This window comes from Drosophila suzukii, unplaced genomic scaffold, assembly GCF_043229965.1.
Source record: "Drosophila suzukii unplaced genomic scaffold, CBGP_Dsuzu_IsoJpt1.0 scf_10, whole genome shotgun sequence".
Taxonomy (NCBI): Eukaryota; Metazoa; Arthropoda; class Insecta; order Diptera; family Drosophilidae; genus Drosophila; species Drosophila suzukii.
The window spans coordinates 520,226-537,622 of NW_027255897.1; the positions used below are offsets into that span (position 1 = coordinate 520,226).

The 17,397-nt window shown below is 40.0% G+C and overlaps 1 long non-coding RNA gene across 4 annotated transcripts; it reads right to left on the minus strand.

Annotated features, from left to right (window-relative positions):
- Positions 1-567: 567 nt before the first annotated feature.
- Positions 568-15,842, minus strand: LOC136117708 (uncharacterized). Of its 4 annotated transcripts, none has more exons than XR_011605527.1 (4): positions 15,613-15,830; positions 3,765-4,836; positions 3,639-3,702; positions 727-3,514 (listed from the first exon to the last, which is right to left on the minus strand). It is a non-coding gene; the product is annotated as an uncharacterized lncRNA (long non-coding RNA). The 4 variants fall into 4 exon arrangements; XR_011605526.1 differs by lacking the exon at positions 15,613-15,830 and adding an exon at positions 15,356-15,561; XR_011605524.1 differs by having other exon boundaries at positions 1,014-3,514; positions 3,765-15,549; positions 15,613-15,842.
- Positions 15,843-17,397: the final 1,555 nt, after the last annotated feature.

Genomic DNA, 17,397 nt, shown 5'->3' on the forward strand with positions numbered 1-17,397 from the left:
ATTTTACGTAGAAATATTAGACAGCTAAAAGAATTTTAAACTAAACATGTTTGTTAGATATTGATGTTGGACAAAACCAAATAATTATTGTATTGCTAATAATTATTTAATCTATTATTTAAGGAACTATTTTATATATTATAAAGTGAGTTGCAGAAGTCCACTCAGAGAAAAACCGTTTTCAAAAGTGAGCCAAGTTCTCAAAACCTAGATCAAAGTCTGTTTGGTTTGCAAATGGCTTTTGAGAATGTATGTTCTCGATATAGAGATGAAGTCTTCTGGGTTTCAACAAAAATCTTTCTCGGTTTTAACATCGAATTGATCTCAATTTCAAGATGAATCGTTCTTGGATTCAATCATAAATCGTTCTCCCTCTCAGTTTCCATTCTCACATAAAAATTCTAAATTTCTTAATATTTCGCCATCCCTTATGTACCTTAGGCACTCTTAGGAAAGACCGGCAACTAAAACAATAAGCTATTATTATCAGTAAACATACTATAGTGAGAACGCATCTTTTGGTAGTTTTAATATTCTTTATGTTTTATTCTTTATTTGTATTCAGGGGCAGCATTAATGCCGCTTCTAACGTGAAGTTGTTTCTGATTTAACAATTTGCCTTAGGATCTAAGTAAGCCTAAGTCTCGTAGCTGCGCTGCGATCAAGTGTATTGTATATCAAGTGTATTTAATTATGCTATCTTTAGCTGGAGTGCGAGGGTATATGTATGTACTTGAGTTTGGCTGAGCGGCCGGCGTGTGCAACAGAATGCCGACACTTGCACTTTCTGTGAGCGCGCCGATCGACTCATGTTTCGGCTTAGGTTTTTGACAAAGTGTTACAGTGTGTTTGCTTCAAGTACTCTTAGTACAGTAGATATTCAGTATATGTGCATACTACATCTCCCTCCTTTTGAAAAATAACGTAATATTATGAAGTTATTTTATTAGTATGTTTTACTTAAAGGAATAATTATTATTTTTTTTTTATTTTTTTTTTAAATACAAAGAGAATGGAATTGGGAATAATATTCGTATTTAAAAAAAAAGTATTTCTAAGCATGGCCATGCTAAATGCAATTATGAAATAAACGTTTTTAATCTATCCCTATGTACTGTTTGTTTTATGTTCTTATTATTTGTTATTATAATGTTATTTATTTTTCCTATTTCCGTTACTTTATACGGAACGGTATATTGATAATCTAACTTATGACCTGTTTCATTTCTTAAAAGGACTTGATCACCTACTAATATATCTATGTTTTTTATTTTCTGATCATATACTATATTATTATTTTCCTTATTTTTTTCTATCATTATTCTAGCTCTTTTGTATGTTACTTTAAATCTATATTTACTTTCCTTAGCATAGTCATCTATATTATATATGGGCTCTATATGTTCTATACTATTAAATTTTTTTGGTAAATTATTTGTTTTACCAAATACTAGCTTATATGGACAATAATTATGTGCCATTGAAGGGGTCGTGTTGAAAGAAAAAACGAAATATTAAGCCATACGTCCCAATCAGTTTTATTAACCGATATATATGAGCGTATGTATTCATTGAAAGTTCTATGACTTCGTTCTATTGTTCCTACTGTCTGGTGGTGGTGTGCTGTTGGTGTTATATTTTCAATTTTAAGATATTTGCACAAGTCATTTATAATTGAATTCTTATATTCTGTACCCATTTCCGTAATGAAGGTCTTCATTGGACCGTACTTCAGAATAAATGATTCAAAAATTGCTTTAGCGACAGTGTTCGCGTTTTTATTTGGAACTGGTATGGCAACTAAATGTTTAGTCAGTTCACATATTAGAGTGACTGCATACTCATTGCCATTTTCTGATTTTGGTAATGGACCAATTGTGTCCACTATCACTCTGTCGAAAGCATTTATAGGCGTATCAGTTTTTATCAATGGAGTCTTATTGTGCTTAGATATTTTAGCTTTTTGGCATTTCTGTCATTTTTGTATGTATTCAGTAATATCTCGAGTCATACCTTTCCAAAAATAATGTCTTTTGACCTTGGCCAAGGTTTTTGTAATGCCAGTATGTCCTCCTTGTATTGGATCATCATGGAATTTAGACAGAATTGCTTCTTTCTCGTCTTGTTTTTCTATAAGGGCCACCGGGTTGAGTAGCGCTACTCTTAAGGTATTCAATATCTTGTTGTCCATTTGTTTGAAATTATCTATTGATACATGTTCAAAGATATTTTCCCGCGGTGCCATTTTGAGTTGTCTGATTTTGTTTATACCGGCTTGCATTTCAAGCCTTTGGAAAAATTGACCTAAGTCTAGGATTCTATTGGTATATAAATCGCTAACATCATATCTTGCAGTAATTTTCCTACTATGTTTAAATAAACATAGCATATCCTTTACATGCAAGGTCACTACCTTACGTACTTCGTCATTGTTTATGGCTTCATATACGTTGGGCTTAGAAGCTTTCTCTATAGAACGCGTAGGCAATTCTATTTGTTTGTTTTCCGCGCGGAATTTCTGTCTATTTTAATATCTAGTAGTGACTTTCTTTATATTTCCAGTAATGTTTTGTAGATCTTTAATGGTTATTCTTGATAACGCATCAGCTACATAATTGTCTTTTCCCTTTAGGTATTCAACTGTTACTGTGTTTATGCGATGCCGAATTCGCGCTTTCATTTCGCGATTTCAGCCGATTCGTGTGTGCATAAACGCCATTTCGTGAATTCGGCAACACACGAAAGTTGACTATGAATTCAACCTGAAAGCGTGAAATGGTCACAATTAAATTCCGGTAACTCTATATAATTATCGGAGTTGCCAGATCGATATAAATACATAAATACACCCTACATTTAACAAATTTTTTGTTCATTCAGTGCCAATGGAAACTAGTTTTCATCTTTTATTTAAACGGTGAAAAAATGTTATACTGGCTTGCACACACTTTATCTTTAATACAAGCAAGATTATTTCATGCGAATCGAAAAAAAATAATCGGTTTTATAATCGCTAACACCTTTTTCCACCGGTCCGGCATCTCTGTCAGCTGAGATTGATAAAAAGCATGAATTCGGCTGTGTCGCATAAACAGGAGCAAATTTTATTTCACGCTTTTAAGAAATCATGAAACCCTTAGCATAAACATAGTATGTGAAATCATACTCTTCTAACTCTAGCCTCATACGTGTCAGTTTGGAACTCGGATTTAGCATTGAAAATAGATATATTAATGGTCTGTGATCTGCTTTAATTGTAAAGTGATTTCCATAAATATATGGTCGAAAATTAGAGCTGGAGAACAATCGTTGGTGGGACCATCGATGGTTTTCGATTGTTTTAGAAAAACAATCGATGGACTATCGGTGATTTAAAAAAAAAAAAATAAATAAATAAAAAAAACGGCAAAAATGTCTATTTTGCTCGTAGCTTCCCCTCGACGCTTAGGACTCGAAGCTTCCTCTTGACGCTTAGGACTTGTAGCCTCAGGCTCGCATAGTTTGTTTGCTGATGCTGCAGAATAAAATGTTAATGTTAAAAGTTGTCACACCAAAGTGCACTGAAAACACGTGGATTTATAAGATTACACATGCACACATACACACACATGTACAAGTGCCAAAGCGCATTTACTTACTTTTGAGAAACTTGTCCATAATCCATTTCAGGCCACTGCCAGCACCAACACCACCACTTTTAAGCTAATAAAACAATATAAAAATAAGTTAACTGTGTAATCAATTTTACTTTTTTATGTACTTACATATTAATTCACTTGTTCGCTTGCCAACTCCCGCTAAAAAAGTGATGGGAAAAGAAAAAAAGGAAAACCATCGATAGTGAGAAAAAACAATCGACTTTCACGAAACTTTGAGACAATCGATACTATCGATGTTTCCATCGATTGTTCTCCAGCTCTACCGCTCACGGACTGCCTAAAAAATAAAACGAAATTTACGTGAACGGAGGAAGCAACTATGGCATTTGAAACACTGAAGAAAGCACTTACCTGTGCGCCGCACACTGGGCCAGCCGATCCGATTTTTGGCCAAAAATACGTTTTTTTTTTTAAGAAAATTACCATACCGAGTATGGAGTCTGTTTGTGGGGAAGACAACAAATATGCCACCCTTATATTTATAATTAATAACGCACGAATAGGTTATATTAAAATGTATAGCGTTTATTCGGAGCGGCAGACGGACTGTGAATGTGTAAAAAGCTTGGCTCCAAGATCTTCATATAGACATATGCAGGCTTACAAAGTAGTTGCTGAATAGATAAGCGACAGCTTTATGGGTATAAGAAAGAAGGCGAAAGATAAGCAGAGAGCGATGCAGGTGCCGTCGTACACCTATGCGCGCATGACTAGGCGCTGGCGATCTGCTCCGAACATACTCCCCCCGTTGGAAGAGGTAAGGTTCCAACTATCTCGGAATCGATGGGCAGAACGGCTAGCTTGGCGACGGCTCTCTTGATCAGACCCGTAGCTGTACGGACCATAGCTACTCTGATGACTCCGTCCCCGCCGGGTATGACTTCTTGGATGCACCCAAGCTGCCATCTCAAGGGTGGAACGTTGTCCTCCTTAAGCAAAACTATGCGTCCAACCTTGATGTTAGACGTTTCGACGCGCCACTTGCTGCTCTCTTGAAGTAGGGACAAATACTCGCTGCTCCACCTTTTCCAGAAATGTTGCTGCATCTGGGTAACCCGCTGCCATCTGCTGAGGCGGTCTTCGCGGAGATGAGTAATGCCAGGCTCAGGAAACTTAGTGTAGCTGGAACCCTTCAAGAAATGCGCCGGTGTTAGCACCTCAAGGCTTTCAGCATTTTCTGAAATTGGACAGAGTGGACGGGAGTTAATGATGGCAGAAATCTCATATGCAAGAGTTCTTAATTCATCGATGGCTAAGATGGATGCACCGACGACTCTGTAGAAGTGAAATTTAGCTGACTTCACAGCGGCCTCCCATAAACCACCGAAGTGCGGGGCACGCGGAGGGATGAACTTCCAATCGATCCCATCAGCTAAACAGACGGAAGATATCGATGCTGTGTGCTGCTCGCTCAAAAAGAGCTCTTTCAGCTCGGCAAGCTCTCTCTTTGCACCGACAAAGTTTGTAGCATTGTCGCTCCAAATGGTACGCGGACTGCCTCTAAGGCTGATGAATCTCCTCAGCGCTGCGATGAAAGAATCCGTCGTGAGATCCTGGACCACTTCCAAATGAGCAGCCTTCGTGGAAAAACAGACAAAGACGGCGATATAGCACTTGTGGGGTGCCTTATTTCTGGCCTCTGCTTTATTGTAGAATGGCCCACAATAGTCCACTCCTGTGGTATGAAAAGCTGGATTAGGCTGCACTCTATTTGCTGGAAGGCTACCCATGACGTGCTCCCAAGTAACATGCTTCATTCGGAAACATCGGACGCATTTGTTGATAACGCTGGCTCGAACTTGCGGCCTCCAATCGGCCAGTACCTTTGCCGTAATGCGGCAAGCAGGGCCTGCGATCCTCCATGCAAATATTTCTCATGATAATAAACGATGATCGCCTTGGTGACTGGATGATCCTTGGGCAACAGTATCGGATGCCTCGTGTCGTAGTCCAAGTTTGCGTTCTGAAGCCTTCCACCCACGCGAAGTAACCCATCGGAGCCGAGTATAGGTCTAAGCGAAACCAGCTTGCTTTTCTGTGGAAACGGCTTGCCCTGGCTAAGAGATCCATACTCCTTCGCCAAGTTAACCTGTTGGATGCTCCTCAGAAGAAGTACAGTTCCAGAGTTGATCTCCTCCACCGAAAGTCGACCTTTTAACGGCGCAGATTTGGCTCTCCAATTTGAAATGAATCGATAAATGTATGCAAATACGCTCTGCAACTTATCGAAAGAGTTGAGGAATTTGCAGTTTGATGAACTGTCTATGCAAACGGCCCCATTCGAATTCGGTCTCTGTTGTACACGGACGCGTTTTATATTTGCTCCTACATTTATTCGCCTAGTGTCTAAATTACCGATCTGATATATTCCCAAAGTTTCATTTTCAACTCGGTTGAGACCGCCGTTTGCATGCAATTTAGTTATTTGTGTTAAAACCATTATCTGTATTATTATATTGGATAATAGTTAAAGACGCGGGTGCTTTGTGCATTGTTGTTGTTTCTTATTTACATTGTTCTTTTGGCGCTCTCTCGCACCGTTCGCTCTGCTACATTCTCCCAACTTCAGTCACCGGCTCTCATTTTCGAGTTAACGGGTCTTTGCTGAATTGGTCTTACCGCTCTCTTTTCTTATCTTTCCTCTGCGTTTTGCAAAGTCACACAGCTGTTTGTTGGCACTCATCTAAAGCTTCTTACTTTTTCTACTTTTTCTACATTCTACATTTAACTGGCCTCAACTTGTAAACAATGTCTGCCTGCTGTGTTGTTGGTTGCCAATTTGTTGGTAAAATCACTTCTCGGCAGCCAATTGTTAGTTGCTGGTTATGTGAGAACATTGCGCACGCAAAATGTGCAGACTTTGGGCATAGTGCTGCCCAAATTGCTGATCGCACTAGATCTAATGCTAACCTGGACTGGACGTGCCCTACATGCCTACATATCAAAATCGATATAAGAGCATTTATGAGGCAAACGGAGCTGGAGTTCCAGGCATTACGTGCTGGATTTACGGACTTATTAAGTCGAATTAATGTTTGCGACTCGAACTTTAAAGGTCGGATTCTTCTAAGTCAATCTTCATTAAATATAAATCGTAGTCCTACACTGCCTAATGTTTCTTTACACGTTCCAGATCTCTCGACCAACCTCTCTCTTCCCAGCCCCACTGCAGGCTATGTGTCGTGCGACGAGGATGATCCCAATGGGATCGAGTCATCAACGAATGACCCCACGGGGCAATCGCTGCCAGATTCAGGGACTGTAGTTTCGCCTGAGTCATTAAGGCCTACTAACCGTTCACCGGCTGTTGCCACTTCCGGGGCTCTGCCGCACCTTGTACTTCCTATAGCTAATACCCTCGCACCTCCTCCTGTCCCACTTACTAGCATGATCCCTAGGAAAAACACGCATAGCCCTGCTCTCTCTTCTCCGGTACCACTCACTGTCATGGTACCTAGGAAATCTATTTTTGTGTCTAGGTTGAATGCAGCAATAACAGTAAATGACGTTATGCATCATATTGTCACAAACCTCTCCCTTCCCAATCAAAATGGTATTGACATCACCAAGTTTAATTTTAAACAGAAAAGAGATTACTCTTCATTTAAAATACTTGTTCCGGACGGGCTGTTCTCTAAACTTCTTAGCCCCAATTTTTGGCCTGCTGATATAATTGTCCACGAGTATATAAAAAAAATAGCTCTCTTTCCATGACTTCTTTGTCGGCGCCCAGCTCTGATATAAATTCAAAAAACTAAATTAAAAACAGAATGTTCGGGGGCTTCTTAGTAAACTCTCTACGCTTTATATAAATAGTTCAGTTTTTGAGGCCAATGTTATTGTACTCACTGAGACCTGGCTTAACCCATCCGTACACGATAGTGATATTTTGTCTAATAACTTTTTTGTTTATCGGAAGGATCGTCAGACCCGTCGAGGAGGAGGCGTTCTTATTGGAGTCAAATCCAACTTAACTTCTGAGTTTGTTGATATTTCTGAATCATCAGGTATTGAATTTATTTCCGTAAAATTATCTTTCCCAAAAAGAAACATTTTTTTAACCTGCTCGTATATATCTCCCGGCTATGAATTTAACGTGTATCTACTGCACCTGTCCGCCATACATTCTATCTCCTTGTTGCTTACTGAAACTGACCAACTTATTGTGCTTGGTGACTTTAATCTTCCCAATATCTCTTGGTTGGAGAGTAAGGACTCATTGGCAATGATTCCTAGGATGCAAAATGATTTTATTGATTGTCTTGTTGAACTATCTTTACAGCAAGTTAACAGGATTCCCAATCATATTGGTCGTCTTCTGGACTTAATCTTTGTTTTTGATAGTAGCGATGCTGAAGTCAGTCGTATTTCGCCACTATCTTTACCTGAAGATTGTTATCATCCTACCCTTCAGCTCTGTATAAATGGATTTTTTAATAATCCTAGGACTGCAATGAATGTACAGCCTAGTTTGTGTTTTAAGAGGACTGATTATGGCAGACTAGTGGAATCTTTATCGACAGTAAGCTGGTCCTTTCTAGTTGACCTTCCTGTTGATGATGCAGTTAGGCACTTTTATGAGATCCTTTACCGTCTATTTGAAGAACATGTCCCTCTTTCCTCCATGAAGAATTCTTACAGCTCTCCATGGTTTACCCGTCAACTATCTTATCTGAAGAATAAAAAAACAAGACTATTTAAAGGTTTCAAAATATCCGGCTTACAGACAGACTTCACCAAATATAGCTCAGCTAAGGTGGAATTTGTCCAGTACAATACTGATTGTTACAAAAATTACCTGTCTCGTTGTAAGCGGGATTTCAAAAGCAATCCTAAGCTTTTCTTTTCTTTCGTCAATTCTAAACGAAAATCTAGCTGCTTCCCTCCCTCTCTCGTTCTCAATAATAAAGTAGCATCTGATGATAATGATATTTGCAACTTATTCGCAGACTTTTTCCAATCCACTTATACGAAATGCAATAATGTCATTATCAAAGATTATCCATACCCGCTACCTCATTTGAACTCTATCTTCAAACCAGTGATTGATGTATCTGATGTTCTTCAGAGTCTTAATACTCTCTCAAGCTCTCATTTTTACCGGGTCCTGATAGAATACCAAGTTGTATACTTAGGAATTGTTCATCTTATCTTGCTCTTCCCTTAACATTGATATTTAATCTGTCCCTAAGTCAATGTAGATTTCCATCCATATGGAAGGAATCCTTTATTATCCCATTTTTTAAAAAAGGGAACAAGTCTGATATCTCAAACTATCGCGGTATTGCTAAACTCAGTTCTATTCCTAAACTTTTTGAAAAAATTATTACCTGTCAGTTGCAGCATCATTGCAGGTCTATTATTTCACCTTGTCAGCATGGCTTCACTAGATGTCGCTCTACTTCTACAAACCTACTTGAATTTACGTCTTTAATCACTAGAGGTTTTCTGACACATCATCAAACTGATGTGATTTATACCGATTTCTCTAAAGCTTTTGATTCAGTGAACCATAGGATTCTTATTTATAAATTGTCCCTTTTAGGTTTTCCACCCAACCTACTAGAGTGGATACTTTCCTACCTTTCTATTAGAACTCAAATGGTCTGTTTTAATAATAAAATTTCCAAAATAATTAATGTTACTTCTGGAGTGCCACAGGGTAGCCACCTGGGACCTTTACTTTTTGGCTTAATGATTAATGATCTACCTTATGTTATAAAATCGTCAACTGTTTTAATGTATGCAGATGATGTCAAGCTATGTTTGTCCATGTGTTTACCTAATTCATATAATGACCTTCAATTAGATCTTGATTGTTTGTATACGTGGTGCATGATTAACAAGTTGAATTTGAACTATTCTAAATGTAACTTTATGACCTTTTATCGTAGTAGTCCATCTCTGTATTCTTATTGTATCGGTAATAACGCCCTTGAACGTATTTTTTCTGTTCAGGATCTTGGCGTTCTATTTGATCATAAACTTAGTTTTAAAGACCATATATCTACTATAACTAACAAAGCCAGAAGTCTCCTGGCGTTTATGAAGCGCTGGTCAAGGGAGTTTGATGATCCATACACAACAAAGCTTTTGTATGTTTCTCTTGTTCGTCCCTCAATGGAATGTTGCTCGTGTATATGGTCACCTCAAATTAGCTGTTACCAAAATATGTTAGAGTCCGTTCAAAAACAATTCCTTTTATTTGCTTTGAGAGGTTTAAGCTGGGATACAGGACGTCGATTGCCCTCTTATCATGCGAGGTTGCGCCTGCTGGACTTACCAACCCTGAACCATCGTAGAAAGTGTCATGGAGTTATGTTTTTGCATAAATTAATTCATGGTGATGTTGACTCTCCCTTCCTTCTTAGTTCCCTCAACTGGAATGTACCCTGTAGAACAGTTCGTCGTTTTCGTCCGTTGTCCCTGCCAATTTGTAGATCCAATTATGCCCTTCATGATCCTTTTCGGGTTCTTTGTGACGACTATAATGCACTGTGTCACGTCTTACTGTTTGATAGCCCTAATGCAACTAATTATGATAAACTTATGTATTTTCTATCTTCCAATAATTTGTAAATTTCTATGTTACTAGCCATTCTATGTGAGCATGTATTTTAAACTGTCTATTTTTATGTCGTCTTTTTCCATGTCCGCGATTTCGTTTACTTGCCCAAATCGGTTTAGGGCTCCGCGCGTAACAAGCATTGCTTGGTGTCGTAAGGGCCACTTGTTTGTACTGACCATAGTGCATCAACGTCCAAGAAATAAAGACATGTCTTTCGTCATCTCCTGAATTTTCGTGATTCTGTTTGATACGAAAACGTTAAACTCACTCGGAGGTTGCCGAATCCACGCCAACACAATGGACGAGTCCGACCAGCAATGAAAGGTGCAATCGAAATCTATGGCTTCCTTGGCGTTTACGATTAGCTCAGCCAATAAAAGCGCTGCGGAAAGTTCTAATCTTGGAATTGTTAAGGCCTTCAATGGAGCTACCCTTGACTTGGCACAGAGCAGATGGACTTTCGATTCTCCATTGGTCTCCGATCGCAAGTATAGACACGCTCCATAAGCTGACATGCTAGCATCGCAGAATACATGCAACTCAACGGAAGCCCTTGGTTGCAGTACGAATCGTGGGAATTTTAAGTTCTGTACGACCGATAACTGTGAGGTCAACTCCCCCCATGACGAAAGAATGGTCTCTGTCAGTGCATCATCCCAATCCACGTTCGCACTCCATAGAGATTGCAGAAAAATCTTAGATTTTGTGATAATAGGAGTTATTAAACCAAGTGGATCATAGAATTTGGCAATCGTCGACAATGCAACCGGCTTAGTGGGTCGTTGATTGATTGGCAGCTGAGAAAAATGAAATAGGAGCTGATCAGAAGATGGATCCCAGACTAGTCCCAATGCCTTGGCGACATCCGATCCATCGTGAAATTTGATTAACTGCTCCTTGTCGCATTCAGACTCTCCCTTCAGGGCTGCTGACTCATTCGAACACCATTTGCGAATTGGAAAGTGGCCTCGCGACAGTAATTCCTTCACCTGACGACGAATTTCTCTCACCTCCTCAACTGAGTCCCCACCAGATATTAAATCATCCACATAGAAATCTCTACGAACAATTTTTGCTCCAATAGGAAATGATTCCTCCTCATCGTAAGAGAGTTGATGCATGGCCCTTATAGCTAAGAAGGCAGCTGGCTTGGTTCCGTAAGTCACCGTGTTCAATTTAAAAACACTCAATTCTTTCCTGGAGCTCTCTCTCCAAACGATGCACTGCAAGAAATCATCCGGGTACGAAACACGCACGCAACGGTACATCTTGCAGATATCTCCACAAAGGGCAACTTTAAAAAATCGAAAGCGAAGCAGTATATTGAAGATTTTTTGTTGAATTGTTGGTCCTGCCAGAAGTAAGTCGTTCAGAGAGCTACCAGAAGTTGTTTTAGCAGATCCATCAAAAACGACACGAAGCTTCTTACTCGTGCTTTCCTGCTTATGTACGCAATGATGGGGCAAAAAGAATTGTGTTTCTGGCGGTTCCTTAGTTACAAGAGACATGTGACCTAGGTCGATATACTCCCTCAAAAATGCTGAATACTGAGCTTTCAGGGCTGGGTTTCTATCTAATTTAGCTTCCAAACTCTTGAAACGACGACGAGCCAAGCAATAAGAATCACCTAAAGATTCGAATCCGGAAGTGGTCAAGAGACGAACAGAGTATTGGCCGTTTCCAAGTCGAATGCAATTTTCAGTAAAAAGTTGCTCACATCGCAAGTCTTCCGGCAATAAAGATGGCTTAGACGAAGTAAAGTCCTCAGTTTCCCAAAATCGCTTTACAATGGCGGAAAGTGTGTCATCGGAATAATCAGCTGGGTCCTTGATGCTGGCTTGTAAAACCGACTTATGAGTTGGCATGTTCGATGATAACCCTCCAGAGACTATCCAACCAAGCTTGGTGTTCTGAAGAGTTGGCAACGCCCTATCCAAATGAATTTGTCCCATAGAAATTATTTCGAAAAACAACCCAGCGCCGAGTAAAAGGTCAATTCGTTGTGATTAATTGAAATTAGGGTCAGCGAGTGAAATGTTTTGCGGTATCCTCCACGATGTTGCATTTATATTGAAATGGGGTTGACAATCAGTAATACTGTGAGTCACAACCGCTGTGAATGCCGCTCGATAGCTTGCATCCCGTGATTGCACAAGAATATCGACAGTCTTATCAGAGATCATGGAAGATTCTCCTATCCCAGAAATCGACGTTTGCGATCTCCTGTGATTCAAGTTTAGTTGGCTGGCTAAGCGAGAGGTTATGAAGTTTAGCTGGGAGGCCGAATCTAAAATTGCTCGGCAAGGCATAAATGCTCCAATTATATTTCTGACGTAGATAATAGCAGTTGGAAGCAACACGTAGTCGATCGGCAAAATATTTAAGGCTTTGGGTGGAGGGCTTGGTAAATGATGATCAGGATGCGATGATGTATGCGAACATGATACTAATGCTGATGAAGTAGATGGTAATGGCTGAGAGCTCGAGGATGGATCGCATGATGGAGATGAAAATGAGGTTGATGTTGCGGATGGGTCATGGTTCATGTGTAATAATGAATGATGCTTCATGCGACAATACTTGCAGTGAGTCGACTTGCATTGCTGCAAACTATGCCCCTTGCGCAAACAGTTGAGGCAAAGGTGCAACTTCTTTGCTTCTCTATATCGAAGATTCGGACTCAAATTTAAAAATCGAGGACACTTTGGCAAATAATGATCCCGTGCATCGCAAAATAAGCATGTCAAATGATTTGAGTTATTAGCAGATGCAATAAGTGTATTTTGGTTATATTTGTGCAAGTTTTTTCCCACCTGCTGGCCTGGTGTTTGAGTTACCAAGGCTTGATCCAAGTTTTCCATCATCCTGCACCTCTTTTCCAAAAACGACTCCATAGCATCCCAGGTAGACAGCTCAGTGATTGACAAATCCTCTTCCCATTTTTCCCGCGTCCTCTGATCCAGTTTCCGAGTGACGATGTGAATTAAAAGTCCATCCAAAATTTGTTGCGTATTGGCCAGGGTTCGAATTGCTCGCAGATGCGAATTCATGCAATCGCTCAGCTCCCGAAGACCCTTCGAAGATCCCTTCTCGACACCCTTTAAACCGAATATTGCCTGAACATGTGCCTGAAAGTGTAAAACTTTATTATCAAATCGATTAACCAGCAAATTCATAGCCTTTTTAAAATTAGCATTCGAGGGTTCGAGCGTGCGTATGGTTTCCAGAGCCACGCCGCCCAAACTCGAACGCAAATATTGTAATTTTTCAATGTCGCTTAGCTCATCATCATTTCCGATGACCGTAGTGAAAGTCGCAAGAAAATCCGGCCACTCAGAGAAGGATCCATGAAAACGAGCAATTGCCAAATTTGGCAACCGAGGCTTTCTAGATCGAAAAGAAAGATCCGCATTATTAGTGATGTCAATAGATGTTGAATTTGCAGCGGTTGAAGCCGGCAATTGTGACTTGCGATGAGCCGCCAAGCCTCGGCTTAGTTTCGCCTTCACATCCATGAAGACTTCAGCAAATTCAATCCGATGGTCGCTCGAGATCTCTGCAAAGTCCAGTCTTTCCAACGATGTCTGCGCAGAATCAAATGCCTGGTTTAAGGAATTGATCCATTCCATTCGCGCCAGCAAATCAGATTCGTCAAACTGATTAACCGCATCAGCGTTTAAATAGCATTTCATCGAGCTCATTTGCCGCAAAATAGATTGGGCTTTGACTCGGTAGTAGTCGACGTCACTTGTGGATTCATTTTGAGCCCGTACCGAGTTTTCCGTATCAGACATTTTTCAATCACGAGAAAGAAAAAAATTAAATGAAAATGAAGTAAAGTAAAATGTCCGACCGCGTTAGAGGCACAAAACACCGTATGCCCTTTACCGCGAAAACGTGAAGGTCAACAAGCGTCGCCGAGATGCAACGGAACCTTTAACTTTGTTGTTGTTGTTCTTGCCGATAAATTGCCTGCCTAGCAACAGCGGATTATGTAACTGGCAAACGAATGTATGTATGGCTATATGTACATGTATATATGTAATATGCGCTATTAACAAAGATTAAATGCGATTCACTTTGTTAAGAATTATTTGCACAACACAAATTTGGTGCTTTTTCACAGCGCAAAATGTACAAAAAATCAAACGGCCGGCTGTGCACTTTTATATGCACATATGTATGTATGTTCGTCTGTTTGTGACCGAATGCACGATAACGACAGCGAAACAAAGCGTTTGTTGAAACTATATTAAACAATCGCGAAACCGAGTTGCAGACTCCGATTAAAACTGCTATCACGTCGGGGTCACCAAATGTTTGTGGGGAAGACAACAAATATGCCACCCTTATATTTATAATTAATAACGCACGAATAGGTTATATTAAAATGTATAGCGTTTATTCGGAGCGGCAGACGGACTGTGAATGTGTAAAAAGCTTGGCTCCAAGATCTTCATATAGACATATGCAGGCTTACAAAGTAGTTGCTGAATAGATAAGCGACAGCCTTATGGGTATAAGAAAGAAGGCGAAAGATAAGCAGAGAGCGATGCAGGTGCCGTCGTACACCTATGCGCGCATGACTAGGCGCTGGCGATCTGCTCCGAACAGAGTCCTTTTTATAATACATTAAACTAATTTATGCCAAAGTTTCAAGGAATTCGGGCAAGTAGATTTATTTTACCGCATTTTTAAATTAAACTAAAAAAATCTAGAAGTCCAAGATGCTGATGTAGCTGTTCGACTTTTTTTTCTTGGACGTTGATGCACTATGGTTAGTACAAACAAGTGGCCCTACGACACCAAGCAATGCTTGTTACAGCCGCCGCTGTGAGCCAGAGACAATTACTAAAAACGATAAGCCTGGTCTTTAATTTCTGTTCAATACCGAGCTCGCACGCTACTGCTCTGTTCAAAAATGATCTTTTAAAGCAGGCGTAAATTGTATTTTCCTCACTGTGGAAGTCACAGTGCTGCCGTTTATCTTGGGCGGCTTTTTCCCAGGCTAGCTCACTTTTCAGGGCCGTCGTTCCCCGAACTCTTACACACTTACAGAATTCAACGTCGGACCCAAACAAGTGTTAAACCGACGTTTAACAACACTATCCCCTGTTCAGTAACTTACTAATTCAAATTCAAACACTCAATTAACCATTTGCCTACAGATATTTGGCATGGTCTGGACTATCCTTCTGGACTGTAGGTCACATGCTCATCCTCCTGGGACAGGACTTTTGGGTTACGTCAATCATTTCCTTAAAAAAAATCACCAGGCCAACTTGGTTGACCTGGCTGTTATCTCTGCGGATCACACTGGGTCTGGTCAGGTTTGGGATGGAAAGACCATTAATTATGGTCTCACTCCTGGCACACACCACTTACCTAGGATATTTCCTGCACCAGCTTTCCAGCGGATATAACCCGCGTGCAACGCGAGACTTAAAAATCTTTATCCGAGCGCAGCAGCTGTAACGCCTTTGACCATGACTTTGACACTGATCAGCCTATGCCCATTTCGCTATCGTCAACCGGAATTCCGGGTCTTCGTTAATCGAATTTTCCGTGTCAACGGCCGGATAACATTCGGGTGACCAGACCACCCCAGCGTATATTTCCTTTGGTATTTAAGCAACCCTGCGTTCTACCAGAAATTGCAATCGATAACCGCATGACCACCATGTGCCCAGACTCGATATCGCTATCGATAGGCCACCCACAACAGACTCACAAATTTACATTCAGAGCAAGCTGAAAACAATGTTAGTGGAGACACCATCGACGAAAACCGCGAGCTAACCATAGGAGTGAGCGAGAGGCAAATAGGCGGCTAAAACTTTTCGTCGGGTCTGTTTTTCAGCGCGGTACTCAGATGAGCTAAGGAAATACCAGAAAAAATACCAGATTTCGCGAGTGAATTTTCGATGAACGCCGTTAGCCGCGGCCCAAAGAATAAGAAATTTCATCTTTGGCGGTATTCGTGCAGAAGCGGTAAGGAATTTAAAAATGAAAAATGGAAGAAAACACCAAAAACGGCTAAAGGAGGTCAGTGCAGATGAAAAAGGACGCCTAATCAAAGCTGTTGCCCATTATTGTGAGACTTGACCGACAGGAAGCAATACCACAACGAGGCGAATCCGCAGAATAGTTGAAGCGCTGGAGAAGATCCACTAGAGAATCCCAGTGGGAAGGAACATGGGACTTGACAGCTAAAGCGGATATGGAGGACGCGCCGGCTTCTATAGGAAGGAGAAAATAAGGTCGCCCGCTTAGGGACAGCTGGAGGAGCCATTACCACCCATTATTGGCCAGCCTATTGGGACTCGGAGCTGGACTACAGATGGCGCGAGAAAATTGGCAAGGCATCCGTGGGACGAGAAGGAAGCCTTAAACTTCTAATTTACATAAATAAAAACATTCGTTGAACATTTCATTTATTTTAATTTTGTGCACCACCAGACTCTTCTTTTTTAAATTGCTCCAATTGATTTGTTTTCGGTTTGGCAACAAGCCCAGCTACATGACAGTAGGACCATGCCACATGCATTGCGGGTAAACTTCGAAAACATCGGTCACACTACAAAGAATAAGATTTTTCGACTAGTGAAACTCTTAGCCGATCTGAGTACTAGGCTTAAGAGACAATGCAAGAAAGATATGTGGAACTCCGATCAGTGTGACCTTGCCGAAAAATCGAATAATACCATTTATCCATCAAAAATATACTATTACATGTTTCAGAATATACCATCAAAATACCATTAAAAATGTGAGGTAAAACGCCTTAATATTTTAAGTATATAAAAGATACTGTTTACATTTTTATATTTTATTTTATATTTCAAAATCAATATTTGGATTCATTTTTTTAAAATTATGGAAGTCCTTAAAAATAATTTGAGTGTCATTTATATTCTTACTTTTACTGTACACAAGTCTAGTTTATAAGTACTAAATTAACCAAGTATAAAACACATAATAAGAAGAGGATGAAAATCATTTAGTCTTTCAAGTTTCCTCTTTCTATTTGAAAGTTTAATTTAATTTGATTTTCCCTTTATGCTGCTGGGTCGCCGTGTTGCGTGTTGTTTTGTAGACACAGTATAATATATAAAATAGTTCCTTAAATAATTGATTAAATAATTATTAGCAATAGAATTATTATTTGGT